The sequence below is a fragment of the Mytilus californianus genome, unplaced genomic scaffold (genome assembly GCF_021869535.1).
Source record: "Mytilus californianus isolate M0D057914Y unplaced genomic scaffold, xbMytCali1.0.p SCAF_7, whole genome shotgun sequence".
NCBI lineage: Eukaryota > Metazoa > Mollusca > Bivalvia > Mytilida > Mytilidae > Mytilus > Mytilus californianus.
The window spans coordinates 45,937,639-45,951,700 of NW_026262723.1; positions in this window are offsets into that span (position 1 = coordinate 45,937,639).

The following is a 14,062-nucleotide window of genomic DNA, read 5'->3' on the forward strand; positions in this document are numbered from 1 at the left end:
GACACTCCTTGCGAAGGGGATAGGAATATATTATCGTGGCTTTGTTTGTCCAAACGAAAGAAATCTATATTAAAATTGAATATAACCTTGATCTACAGAAAACTTAAATATTTTAATAGTAGAATTGTGTGTGGGTCGATTCAAGTGTTGGTGGAGGTTTCTCATAGGTATCTTCAGCTCAGTAGTCAGCACTACTGTGTTGACATTCGTTATCATTGATATGGTCATAATTATAAATTAACTACAATGTATGAACAAAACTTAGAATTTTTCGAAATTCTAAGGATTTTCTTCCCCAGGTATAGATGACCTTAGTTGTATTTGGCAAAACCTTTCGGAATTTTAAGTCTTCAATGCTCTTCAACTTCGTATTTGATTTGGCTTTTTCAACTTTTTTTATTCGAGCGTCACTGACAATACGCGCGTCTGGCGTACAAAAGCTTACTCCTGGTATTTATGAGGAGTTTCTTGTCATCTTGTGTATTTACCATTTTAAGGGGCCTCGGTGGCCGTGTGGTCTAAGTAGCTATTACTGTAATCACTAGCCATTTAACACCGAGGTTGTGAGTTCGAATCCTGCTCGTGCGGGTGCATTCTTATCTTAATTGACTAGAATTGTTTTCCTATCGAAGGTCGGTGGTTTTCTCATGGGCACTCCGATTTCCTCCGCCAATAAAAACTGGCCGCCACGAAATAGCCCAAGTGCACTTTGAAGTGGCGTTAAAATACCAATTTTTCATGATCTAAATGCAGTTTGGTAACAGACAGTGATAATTCAAGTTACATTGTATAATGATTGTGGCCAGTATTACAAAGTATATCACTGGATTAAGCTCTCTGTCTAAGTATAGTTTTAAGGTTCTTTGCATTGAGCTCAGTTTATTGTTATGCATATACATTTTCTATGGAATTAAGATTTGAAAACAGACCATCCATATCTACATGTACATGATATGAACTGTAGGGTAGGAGGATTGAAACATTTTGCATAATCTATATATAAATCTCTTTAACAACTGTCAGCACATGGTACTACTGAAGCAATTTACCTTAACTGTTCGGAGCGATTAAAGTATTTTATTTCCATTTGAACCTAAAATTCATTGCCTGCCAGACAGCCAAATAAAGGAAAGCATAATTAAATACACAAAAAATGCTTATTGCAATACATGTATAATGTCAGGTATTTTTGACACATTTTTGTAACCATCTATACTGCCTACTAAAGAGTCCCAAGTACAAATGGTCATTCATTTATAGATAATATTTTTGTAAAAAGACGAAACTCACAAGGCCTAACTGACTTCTAAAATTGAACTTATTTTCTTAGTCTAAATTTGTGGTCATAACAACACTGCCTTATTTTTATTCCATGATGTAAAAACTGCATGCTCCTATTTTCATCTACACTTTCCTTCAAGATTCATTAGTTATAATATCTTTCTTCACAAAACAAAAAATTTCGAACAAAATTGATTATGCAACAATGTTTTGCATTTCGAATTCAGTCAAATGCTATAGTCATGATATTAATTTTTTCTGTTTCATATTTCCTTTTTTCTCCCGAAGAAATCTGTAATCATGGAAAAATCAAATGAATTTATCAATTTATTAAAAGTAAAAGTAAAACTGATAAATCGTTTGAAAACTTTTCCTATTTAAATCTTCTGCCGACGGTACTTCACAAAATCATATTTTTGGTGTTGATCTGAAATTTATAATGGTTGCAAGGGTAAAAATGTATTCTGATTACCTGAAATTGCAAAGATCTTCTGAGGAATTTCTTTGGATATTTATCTAAAATATTGTAGAAATGGTCCATAGATAGCCTTATACCAATTTTGAGTTTGTAGCCAATCCAAATTCAAGATGGCCAACACCACTGGACACAGTTTAACATATGAGAAATACATATACAAAGTTCCTTCTCAGAAGTTGTCTCGCATATTTAAACACAATGTAACTGGGGTGATCCTATATAAGTATTTGCGATTTTGAATGCCACCCTCAAATAAGATATGACTACCACAGTGGAACATAATAAGGCCAAGAAATATCCACATTCAGCTTCTCAAAAACCATATCGCACTTAACAATCAAAATTGTGCACCTATAGGGTGTTCCTCTACTAATTTTAAATTCTGGTGTGTATCCGAAAAGAAACATTGTCACTAGAGTGGAATAGAAGTTCACCGTAGCTGTATTTGACAAAACCTTTCCGAATTACGGGTCCTCAATGCTCTTCAGCTTTGTACTTTATTTTGCCTTTTCACCTTTTTTGATTTGAGTGTCACTGAGGAGTGATTTGTAGCCGAAAAGCGCGTATGACGCATAAAATTATTAGCCTTGTGTCTGATGATTTTTGTTTTTGTTTACAATGCAGTCATTTCGGAAATCCATACAAATACAAAAAAATGTAGCTTCTCCAAATCTTCAACATGTAAGTAAATATTGTATAAATGACACTATCGTGGCTAGCCATTAACAGCTGCTCATGTTTCCCTGGACAAGTAAAAGTTTAAAGTTGAAAAAGACAGAATCTGTTTTTCATTAACTCTCTTTTTAAATAAATAAATCATTATATTAGTATTCCCAGACAATTTCGACAAACTTGCATATTCTTAGTATTTTCCTTTCTTGATATAAACATTGTCTCATTGGCACTCATACCACATGTTCTTATATCTATATAGTAAAATGATGGCCCATTAGGGTAAAATCAGTTGCTGACGCATTCTTTGGTGAACCATTCAGATTGGACCGGATTATTTAAGGAAAACTATCTGATAAACAATAATATAAATTGGAGATCACCTTGAAATTGTTGACTTTCATAAAACTTGTACAAAAATGAAATCAATGAAAATAAAAATAAATATATATATTTATAAATAAGTTTTTACATGATAATTATGAGCTTTCTCAAAGTTCAGCACTACTTTAGTTAAGGAAACAAGATGAAGAACAATCAAGTATAGTTGTGTATAAGAGTGAACCCATTTTACTACCCTTTTACCGAGGAAAAAATATGCTTATCTATAGCTCAAAAAGACCATGAATTTTCCAGCAAAAGGCACCCTTCAACCTCTAAGGGAACAAATAATATCCCTTAAAGGCAATAAAGCATAAAACCAACTTAATTACTAAAAATCATCAATACATCGTCAAAAGTAACAGCAACTTTATATTTAATTTACCAAAGCTATAAAGTTAACTAAGAATTATATAAGATCCATAAAGCAATGAAAATCAATATTGATTTTGTATATTTATATAAACGATAAATAAAATGAATGAATGAATGAATGAATGAATGAATGAATGAACGAACGATTAACGAACGAACGAATGATTGAATGAATGAATGTCCTCCCATTTTCCTTTTCCATGATCTTTAACACGCCATCATCTTCCAACTTTCCTATCCAATTGACTTTTATCACGTCCTAATCCTCTACAACATTTCTTGCAAATTAAAGAAAACGTGGATAACTTTTGAAAATTAAAAATACATTTTAATTACTACCTTAAGTTTGATTAATATTATCTTGATTTCAAATCAATCCTTTGATTTTTAGCAGTCTTGACTGAATTTTGAAAAAGTAAATAATTTTGTCACAGCTAAAAAGGGTAAACTGATATGCCAAAACAATTATTTTTCTAGGCTGGAAATTTCAGTAGGGTGAGACAGCAACACACTAAACAGATACACACAAAGAAACCCAAAAGACATTTGGAGAGATTATTTGTCCTTGTTGTTCACAAAAATTTGGAACACATGTACAAATAATGTACTTAAAATATCCCGAAATGTTGATCAAAATCTAGAATGTGAACTACTGGACTCGAACTGCTTAAAACCAGTTTGTCAAATCAGATTAATAACAATCCTGATTTTCCTCTTTACTATACAAAAAAAAAAAAAAATCGGTAACTCGTTTTAACTTATGAGATTGTGTTTACTGACACACTTGCGTATACATTTAAAACATGGGAAGTATGAGTTTAACGCAAGTTTTATCTTAGGAATGTCATCCTGATTATCTCTCTTTTGATAAGATAAGAAATCCAGTGAGACTGTCATCAAACATATGTTCCTTCATATTATAAGTTCCAGTTGAAATAAATGTTCTGGAATATCATTTCCACTTGAACAAAAATTACAGTATTTGTGTCTAACGGAATAAAGGATATAGAATATTTGTTTCAACGGGAACAGATATAATGGCATTGTTTATAACAAGTTTCCAGGGGACCTTCTGTTATGCGGGACAAATATACAGTACAACAAGAAAAGTGCATGTTAGACAATCAGGGATTTAAAGGGACACTAGCTACGAGATATATAAAAATTCAAAATATGATTTTTTTTTTGTTCAATCATTAATGAAAGTGAAATAGTGAATAATAATTCGCTTTAAGCGGCCAATATGATTAAATTTTTTCAAAATAAGCTAAGAAACATTGATGATGAATTATTCACTTGCAAGTGAATAATTCGACCTCATTGAATCCGTATTTGTGTGAACTTCAATTTAACCCCTTAGCTAGAGATTGATAACGCATGCATTGTGCGTGTTGCGTTATCTAAAGGAAAAGAATGTCAACATTGAAAGTGAAACAAAGGTAAATCATTTGATTAAAATTGAGAATGGAAATGGGGAATGTGTCAAAGAGACAACAACCCGACCATAGAGCAGACAACATTGACTGATTCGATCCACAAAACATCATTCTTATACAGGTAAAAACGATGATAAACATATATTTTTAATCTATAATATGAAATTAAACAGACCTAGACAAATCCAATTGCACGAGTCCACTTTCTATTTATATCTATATTTATGTTTATATCGCTTATATGACCATCGGAGGTTTTCGGAGGTCAACGCGATAGTTAATTTGATTTGATTTTGATTTTTGGTGTTTTAACGCCACTTTCAAGCACCGCTTTTGGGCTATTTCGTGGCGGCCAGTTTTTATTGGTGGAGGAAGCCGGAGTGCCCGGAGAAAAACACCGACCTTCGATAGGAAAACTGACAATCCTAGTCAATTAAGATTGGAGTCGAGTGCACCCACACGAGCGGGGTTCGAACTCACAACCTCAGGGTTGACTGGCTAGTGATTACAGTATTAACTACTTAGACCACTCGGCCACCGAGGCCCCCGATAGTTAATTAGATGGCGTCTAGACTAAAATACACACGAAACGAAGTTACATATTCTCGAGCCCATGCCCTGTAAATTTTTTATTTTAAAATTGAGAATGGAAATGGGGAATGTGTCAAAGAGACAACAACCCGACCATAGAGCAGACAACAGCCGAAGGCCACCAATGGGTCTTCAATGCAGCGAGAAACTCCCGCATCCGGAGGCGTCCTTCAGCTGGCCCCTAAACAAATATGTATACTAGTTCAGTGATAATGGACGTCATACTAAACTCCAAATTATACACAAGAAACTAAAATTAAAAATGATACAAGACTAACAAAGGCCAGCGGCTCCTGACTTGGGACAGGCGCAAAAATGCGGCGGGGTTAAACATGTTTTTTGATATCTCAACCCTCCCCCTATACCTCTAGCCAATGTAGACTTTTTATACTTTGGATAAATATTTTACATTGTTATAAATCAAATATGAGAATTTGAGTCAAATCGGTTAACATAAATTTGACAGCTAGTGCCCCTTTAAATGTTGGATAATTCGGAATTGTTTATATTAAAATCAAAGTATAAATCAAATCAGTTGTTTAACAAGAATTGATGTTGATTATTGAATGAAAATTCTTTCGGGAAACAAATCCTTACGGATTTGGTTCAACTTTGGTGGGGGGAGGGCTTAGATAGACATTTAAAAACATTTTATATAAAGGACCTCCATTCAATATTCAAAACAGTGTTTAAGAATTCAAAGTTTATCATTGGATTCAATTTCTAAATGTGTATAAAAGTTATTTGCATTGAGCTTGATTAGTTCATTGTAATGCAAATGAAACTTTCATGAAATTTATATTTGAAAAAAGACAACCCATTTCTAGACATAAACTGTAAAGTACATGTAAGATGGTTGAATTTGGCGGTTGAAACATTTTGCATATACTTACTATATCATATCAATATACCTGTCAACAAAAGTTATTATGGAAGCATAACATTAGTTGTTAAGAGAAATTAAAGCATTCATAAAAAAACCATTTGAACCAAATTTATTTCACCTTCCAGGCAGCATTTTGAAAGAAAGCAGTATTAAATACACACACAAAAAACCAAATAACTGCAATATGTGTTTTTGAAACACATTTAACCATCTACTGAAGAGTCCCGAGTACAACTGGTCATTCATTTATACACGTATTTATGCAAAGAGACGAAACTGACAAGGTCTAAATGACTTCCATAAATATCTTACATTGTTCAACTTTTATAATTATTTGATTACAACACTGCTCTATTTTTTTTTACCACATTAAACAAGCGTGCATACGCTGAAATGTCTTGCCTGCTTTACTGAACATTGATTTTATGTTGAAAGCCCTAAAGATAAACCTAACACTTTTATAGATCCGTGACAATGAGGTCAAGGTCAGATAAGTTTGACAGGATTTAATCACGTAACTTTTATCTTGATCATTGATTCATGAAATGAGGTGTACGTCAAGTGAACCCTGTCTGAAGGACATGTAGACGTTGTAATGAACCCATATACCAAATATAGTTATCCTATTACTCATAATAAGTGAGAAATTAACATGAAAAAAAAACTTCGTTCAGTCGCTGAACCATGAAAATGAGGTCAAGGACAATAGACATATGACAGACGGAAAGTTCTTAACATAATAGTATCTGCATAAAAGGTGTGAAGCATTTTTAGGTCTTCTACCTTCTGAAATATAAAGTTTTATACAAAAAGTTTATGCCGCCGCCGGATGGTAATCCCTAGGTCTCGAATACTACTACTTCCGTCGCAGGCGAGACAAAAAATGTATACTTTTACAATTTCGTTCAAAAAGTTAATTTTTATATCTTTTTCCACATAAGAAGATAGTGTCAACAGAAGCAAGGTGTCTAAGCTAGGTTGTCTGTAGTTGAGAATATAAGCATTGGTGGGTTGATGTTGTCAGAGGATAGAAGAAACTGATCTGATTTAGCAGTACGGCACCATTTGTCTTGAAGATTGGTGTCTGCTGTTGTCTTGGGTAGTCCGGGTATATTTAGTGATCTTTGATGGTACAGCGATGTCTAAACTGAGTAATATGTTGGTAGTTGTTCTACAATCTGTTTGGTGTCGTCTGTCCAATCTGGGTGACGGAGTTTGACAAGCTCCTCCTCGTATAGTTTTGGCATAGGTGTGACCTCTGTCTTGGCTCTTTGTTTCATTGTCTGTAGGATTTTGGATACCTATATCTTGGTTGGGTTAGCTTGGTGGTTGTGTGGTGGACGGAATTTAATCGGGTGACCCTCATGTGTGTTGACTGTTGCTGGACATGTTGAAACAGTGCATCTCCAGTAGATTCTGTTATATTGTTGCGTCTATTCTTAATACTATAACGGTGACCTCCTAATACTAAACTATCTCTGCCAAACTTGTTCTGAATATACTGAAGTGGTTGTAGTTGTGCATTTACCATACTTTTAAAACCTCAATATTAATATTCTTATAACATTTATCTCTTTTTTAATTATATTTATAGTTTTTGTTATAATATTTTTCCTTTTTAAATCTCAATATTGAATCAAATTTCAATCAAAAATATGTATTCTTTATAAGATTTTACAGGTAAATAATATGCCTAAATTTAAGAAACAGACTTTAATTGTTAAAACAACAATTCCCCCTATGTTTATATATGCATGTAATTAAAAGTGGGCAAACCAGGATGACACCGGGGGATGTTAGCGCTTGACATAGACATGATACTGTTTCGGCAGGTGCCTATTATTGAAGACCGTAATAAACTATGTTGGCTTGATTGCCTTCGATGTTGTTGATTATTGTGATGTTTCATTGGGTTGTTGTATCTTTGGCGTATACATCAACTTATTCAAAATACAATACCATGACAAAGAATGCATTTATTTACTATAAATATTCTTGTATCGGCGATATGCACCTCAGCATTACAATTTAGATGAATGTCATTTCTGTTTGCAACAGACAAATATAAATGTTAACAATATTCAGTAAAAACAAACCTTTCTTCAGAATCTGATCGTCTGACGATATCAAAAATTCGTAAGGGGTTTCCCGGAACCCTGTGTCTCGCCTGCGATAGCTGCTGTCAGTGTTAAAGTGTAATGTTGATTTAAAAACGTGAGTCCATTTATCAGTAAAATACAGAATTTAAAAAAAATCAAACTTTTTCTTTAGATGCTATTTCAGGGACTTAAAGATTATCTTCTGTCAAAGTTTCATAACAATCCACGAAGGTTTACAAATATATCATGTCAAAAAGGTTAAATCCCAGAATGTCTGTAAATGTTAACTGTAAAAAACTAAATCCATCTATCAATACTGGAAATTAAGAAAATCTATTTTCAAAAGTTTGCTTCAGACATTATCTCTTAATCATAAAAAAGCTTCTGCCAAAGTTTCATATAATTCTATGACGGTTTGATAAAGTAATTGCTGTGTAACAAACTTTAACCCCAGACTGTATCTATTTGTTAAATGTAAAAAAAAAATCAAAATTTTGCTCAAAATACTGTATTTTGGTCATAACTAATATTCTGTCCAAATTTCCTAAAATTCCATGAAGGTTTGACAAAGTTATTGACGACTGAAAAACGTTAACCTCAGTCTGTATCTACTTGTAAACTGTAAAAAAAACTAAGTCCATTTATCAGTAAAATTCGGAAAAATGAAAATAAATATTTTCAGATTTTTGCCCTGGATACTGTCTTTTGGACATAAACAAGCTTGGTCCTACATCCTGTCCATATTATGTATTTATATTTTGGCATTGCAAAGGGTCATGCTTTTCTCAAACTGTTTATATGAAGTCTTCACCTTTAATCCGTTAAATGTGTTATGATCGATACTTTAGCCTAGGAGAACATGAACTAGCTTACAGTTTATATTTAATTTAATTAGATTTTTTTTCATCGTGCGATCTGATGAGTCTAGCCATTTCCAACTGATGTTTTGTTATTATGTTGTACAGTTACACCATTGTCACAAGTTAAGGGGAGGATAGAGCGCTCACAATCATTTTATATGTGCCTGTCCCAAGTTAGGAGCCTGAAGTTTAGTGACTGTCGTTGATTTCTGTCTGTTACTGTAACATCTGTTTTTCGTTTCGTCATAAATCAGGCCTTTTCTTGTTTGTTTGAATTGTTTCACATTTTGTCATATTGGTGCCTTTTATAGCGGACTAAACGGTATGGGTTTTGCTCATTGTTGAAGGCCGTACGGTGACCTATTTTTGCTTAAATCCACGTCTTTTGAACTTTTGTTGGATAGTTGTATCATTGGTCATCATACCACACCTCCTTATTTTATATAGATATGCAAAGATTAGAGGTTTTTGCGCACATAAAACTGGTGTAAAGCCCCACATGTTATGCCTGTACCAAGAGAGGCGAAAGATACCAAAGAGATATTCAAACTCATATGTCGAAAAAACAAACTGACAATGCCATGGCAAATAAACGAAAAGGACGAAAAGACTTACAGTACACAAAACACAAAGAAAACTCTATAGCAACATGAACCCCACCAAAACGGGGGTGGGGGATGATCTCAGTTGCTCCCGAAGGGTTAGCGGTCCTGCTCCACATGTGGCACCCGTCGTGTTGCTAAAGTAAGTACACATCCGGTGACAAGTCCTATTCGGTATTTCACATTCGAGGAAAAGAGGACGGGACTGTGGTTACGACAATTATATAGAACATATCCGTCGTCATCTGTGAAACAGATATTCCATAACGGTCAAAACCAACTCGTGATGGCGTCCGTAAAATTTGCGAAGGGAGGATTTCAACTGCACCACCTTCAACTCTTGATTTGATACTTCTTTGTAAGCAGAACCCTCTATCAAGGAAATCATGATAGGAAAAGCAAGCTCTTGAATATCGTATCAATTGAGAGACATATATTCCATATGCAGGTGCTTCTGGAATGTTGCTACATAGAATGTAACGTTCACAATTTTGAAGCTGAAATCATCTCTTTTGTCGTAAAGAGTTGTTCTAAACCGACCTTCATTGTCAATTTCTAGATGTAAGTCAACATATGAGGCAGACATAACTGTATCTGTTGTATCATTTATTTAAAGTTCGATGGGATAGATGCGTTTAAAATAGTCATAGTATTGTTGTTTATTGTTAGTCTATGTTTGTATGTTAGCTGAGGAGTCGGGTGTTGGTGGTAGATGCAATCTTTGTTACTCAGAACATGTATTGTTGTTTATTGTTAGTCTATGTTTGTATGTCAGCTGAGGAGTCGGGTGTTGGTGGTAGATGCGGTCTTTGTTACTCAGAACATGTATTGTTGTTTATTGTTAGTCTATGTTTGTATGTCAGCTGAGGAGTCGGGTGTTGGTGGTAGATGCGGTCTTTGTTACTCAGAACATGTATTGTTGTTTATTGTTAGTCTATGTTTGTATGTCAGCTGAGGAGTCGGGTGTTGGTGGTAGATGCGGTCTTTGTTACTCAGAACATGTATTGTTGTTTATTGTTAGTCTATGTTTGTATGTCAGCTGAGGAGTCGGGTGTTGGTGGTAGGTGCGGTCTTTGTTACTCAGAACATGTATTGTTGTTTATTGTTAGTCTATGTTTGTATGTCAGCTGAGGAGTCGGGTGTTGGTGGTAGGTGCGGTCATTGTTACTCAGAACATGTATTGTTGTTTATTGTTAGTCTATGCTTGTATGTCAGCTGAGGAGTCGGGTGTTGGTGGTAGGTGCGGTCTTTGTTACTCAGAACATGTATTGTTGTTTATTGTTAGTCTATGTTTGTATGTCAGCTGAGGAGTCGGGTGTTGGTGGTAGGGGCGGTCTTTGTTACTCAGAACATGTATTGTTGTTTATTGTTAGTCTATGTTTGTATGTCAGCTGAGGAGTCGGGTGTTGGTGGTAGGTGCGGTCTTTGTTACTCAGAACATGTATTGTTGTTTATTGTTAGTCTATGTTTGTATGTCAGCTGAGGAGTCGGGTGTTGGTGGTAGGTGCGGTCTTTGTTACTCAGAACATGTATTGTTGTTTATTGTTAGTCTATGTTTGTATATCAGCTGAGGAGTCGGGTGTTGGTGGTAGGTGCGGTCTTTGTTACTCAGAACATGTATTGTTGTTTATTGTTAGTCTATGTTTGTATATCAGCTGAGGAGTCGGGTGTTGGTGGTAGGTGCGGTCTTTGTTACTCAGAACATGTATTGTTGTTTATTGTTAGTCTATGTTTGTATATCAGCTGAGGAGTCGGGTGTTGGTGGTAGGTGCGGTCATTGTTACTCAGAACATGTATTGTTGTTTATTGTTAGTCTATGTTTGTATTTCAGCTGAGGAGTCGGGTGTTGGTGGTAGGTGCGGTCTTTGCTACTCAGAACATGTATTGTTGTTTATTGTTAGTCTATGTTTGTATGTCAGTTGAGGAGTCGGGTGTTGGTGGTAGATGCAATCTTTGTTACTCAGAACATGTATTGTTGTTTATTGTTAGTCTATGTTTGTATGTCAGCTGAGGAGTCGGGTGTTGGTGGTAGGTGCGGTCTTTGTTACTCAGAACATGTATTGTTGTTTATTGTTAGTCTATGTTTGTATGTCAGCTGAGGAGTCGGGTGTCGGTGGTAGATGCAATCTTTGTTACTCAGAACATGTATTGTTGTTTATTGTTAGTCTATGTTTGTATGTCAGCTGAGGAGTCGGGTGTTGGTGGTAGGTGCGGTCTTTGCTACTCAGAACATGTATTGTTATTTATTGTTAGTCTATGTTTGTATGTCAGCTGAGGAGTCGGGTGTTGGTGGTAGATGCAAGCTTTGTTACTCAGAACATGTATTGTTATTTATTGTTAGTCTATGTTTGCATGTCAGCTGAGGAGTCGGGTGTTGGTGGTAGATGCAATCTTTGTTACTCAGAACATGTATTGTTGTTTATTGTTAGTCTATGTTTGTATGTCAGCTGAGGAGTCGGGTGTTGGTGGTAGGTGCGGTCTTTGTTACTCAGAACATGTATTGTTGTTAATTGTTAGTCTATGTTTGTATGTCAGCTAAGGAGTCGGGTGTTGGTGGTAGATGCAATCTTTGTTACTCAGAACATGTATTGTTGTTTATTGTTAGTCTATGTTTGTATGTCAGCTGAGGAGTCGGGTGTTGGTGGTAGATGCGGTCTTTGTTACTCAGAACATGTATTGTTGTTTATTGTTAGTCTATGTTTGTATGTCAGCTGAGGAGTCGGGTGTTGGTGGTAGATGCGGTCTTTGTTACTCAGAACATGTATTGTTGTTTATTGTTAGTCTATGTTTGTATGTCAGCTGAGGAGTCGGGTGTTGGTGGTAGGTGCGGTCTTTGTTACTCAGAACATTTATTGTTGTTTATTGTTAGTCTATGTTTGTATGTTAGCTGAGGAGTCGGGTGTTGGTGGTAGGTGCGGTCATTGTTACTCAGAACATGTATTGTTGTTTATTGTTAGTCTATGTTTGTATGTCAGCTGAGGAGTCGGGTGTAGGTGGTAGGTGCGGTCTTTGTTACTCAGAACATGTATTGTTGTTTATTGTTAGTCTATGTTTGTATGTCAGCTGAGGAGTCGGGTGTTGGTGGTAGGGGCGGTCTTTGTTACTCAGAACATGTATTGTTGTTTATTGTTAGTCTATGTTTGTATGTCAGCTGAGGAGTCGGGTGTTGGTGGTAGGTGCGGTCTTTGTTACTCAGAACATGTATTGTTGTTTATTGTTAGTCTATGTTTGTATGTCAGCTGAAGAGTCGGGTGTTGGTGGTAGGTGCGGTCTTTGTTACTCAGAACATGTATTGTTGTTTATTGTTAGTCTATGTTTGTATATCAGCTGAGGAGTCGGGTGTTGGTGGTAGGTGCGGTCTTTGTTACTCAGAACATGTATTGTTGTTTATTGTTAGTCTATGTTTGTATATCAGCTGAGGAGTCGGGTGTTGGTGGTAGGTGCGGTCTTTGTTACTCAGAACATGTATTGTTGTTTATTGTTAGTCTATGTTTGTATATCAGCTGAGGAGTCGGGTGTTGGTGGTAGGTGCGGTCATTGTTACTCAGAACATGTATTGTTGTTTATTGTTAGTCTATGTTTGTATTTCAGCTGAGGAGTCGGGTGTTGGTGGTAAGTGCAGTCTTTGCTACTAAGAACATGTATTGTTGTTTATTGTTAGTCTATATTTGTATGTCAGCTGAGGAGTCGGGTGTTGGTGGTAGATGCAATCTTTGTTACTCAGAACATGTATTGTTGTTTATTGTTAGTCTATGTTTGTATGTCAGCTGAGGAGTCGGGTGTTGGTGGTAGATGCAATCTTTGTTACTCAGAACATGTATTGTTGTTTATTGTTAGTCTATGTTTGTATGTCAGCTGAGGAGTCGGGTGTTGGTGGTAGGTGCGGTCTTTGCTACTCAGAACATGTATTGTTATTTATTGTTAGTCTATGTTTGTATGTCAGCTGAGGAGTCGGGTGTCGGTGGTAGGTGCGGTCTTTGTTACTCAGAACATGTATTGTTGTTAATTGTTAGTCTATGTTTGTATGCCAGCTGAGGAGTCGGGTGTTGGTGGTAGGTGCGGTCTTTGTTACTCAGAACATTTATTGTTGTTTATTGTTAGTCTATGTTTGTATATCAACTGAGGAGTCGGGTGTTGGTGGTAGGTGCGGTCTTTGTTACTCAGAACATGTATTGTTGTTTATTGTTAGTCTATGTTTGTATATCAGCTGAGGAGTCGGGTGTTGGTGGTAGGTGCGGTCTTTGTTACTCAGAACATGTATTGTTGTTTATTGTTAGTCTATGTTTATATGTCAGCTGAGGAGTCGGGTGTTGGTGGTAGGTGCGGTCATTGTTACTCAGAACATGTATTGTTGTTTATTGTTAGTCTATGTTTGTATGTCAGCTGAGGAGTCGGGTGTTG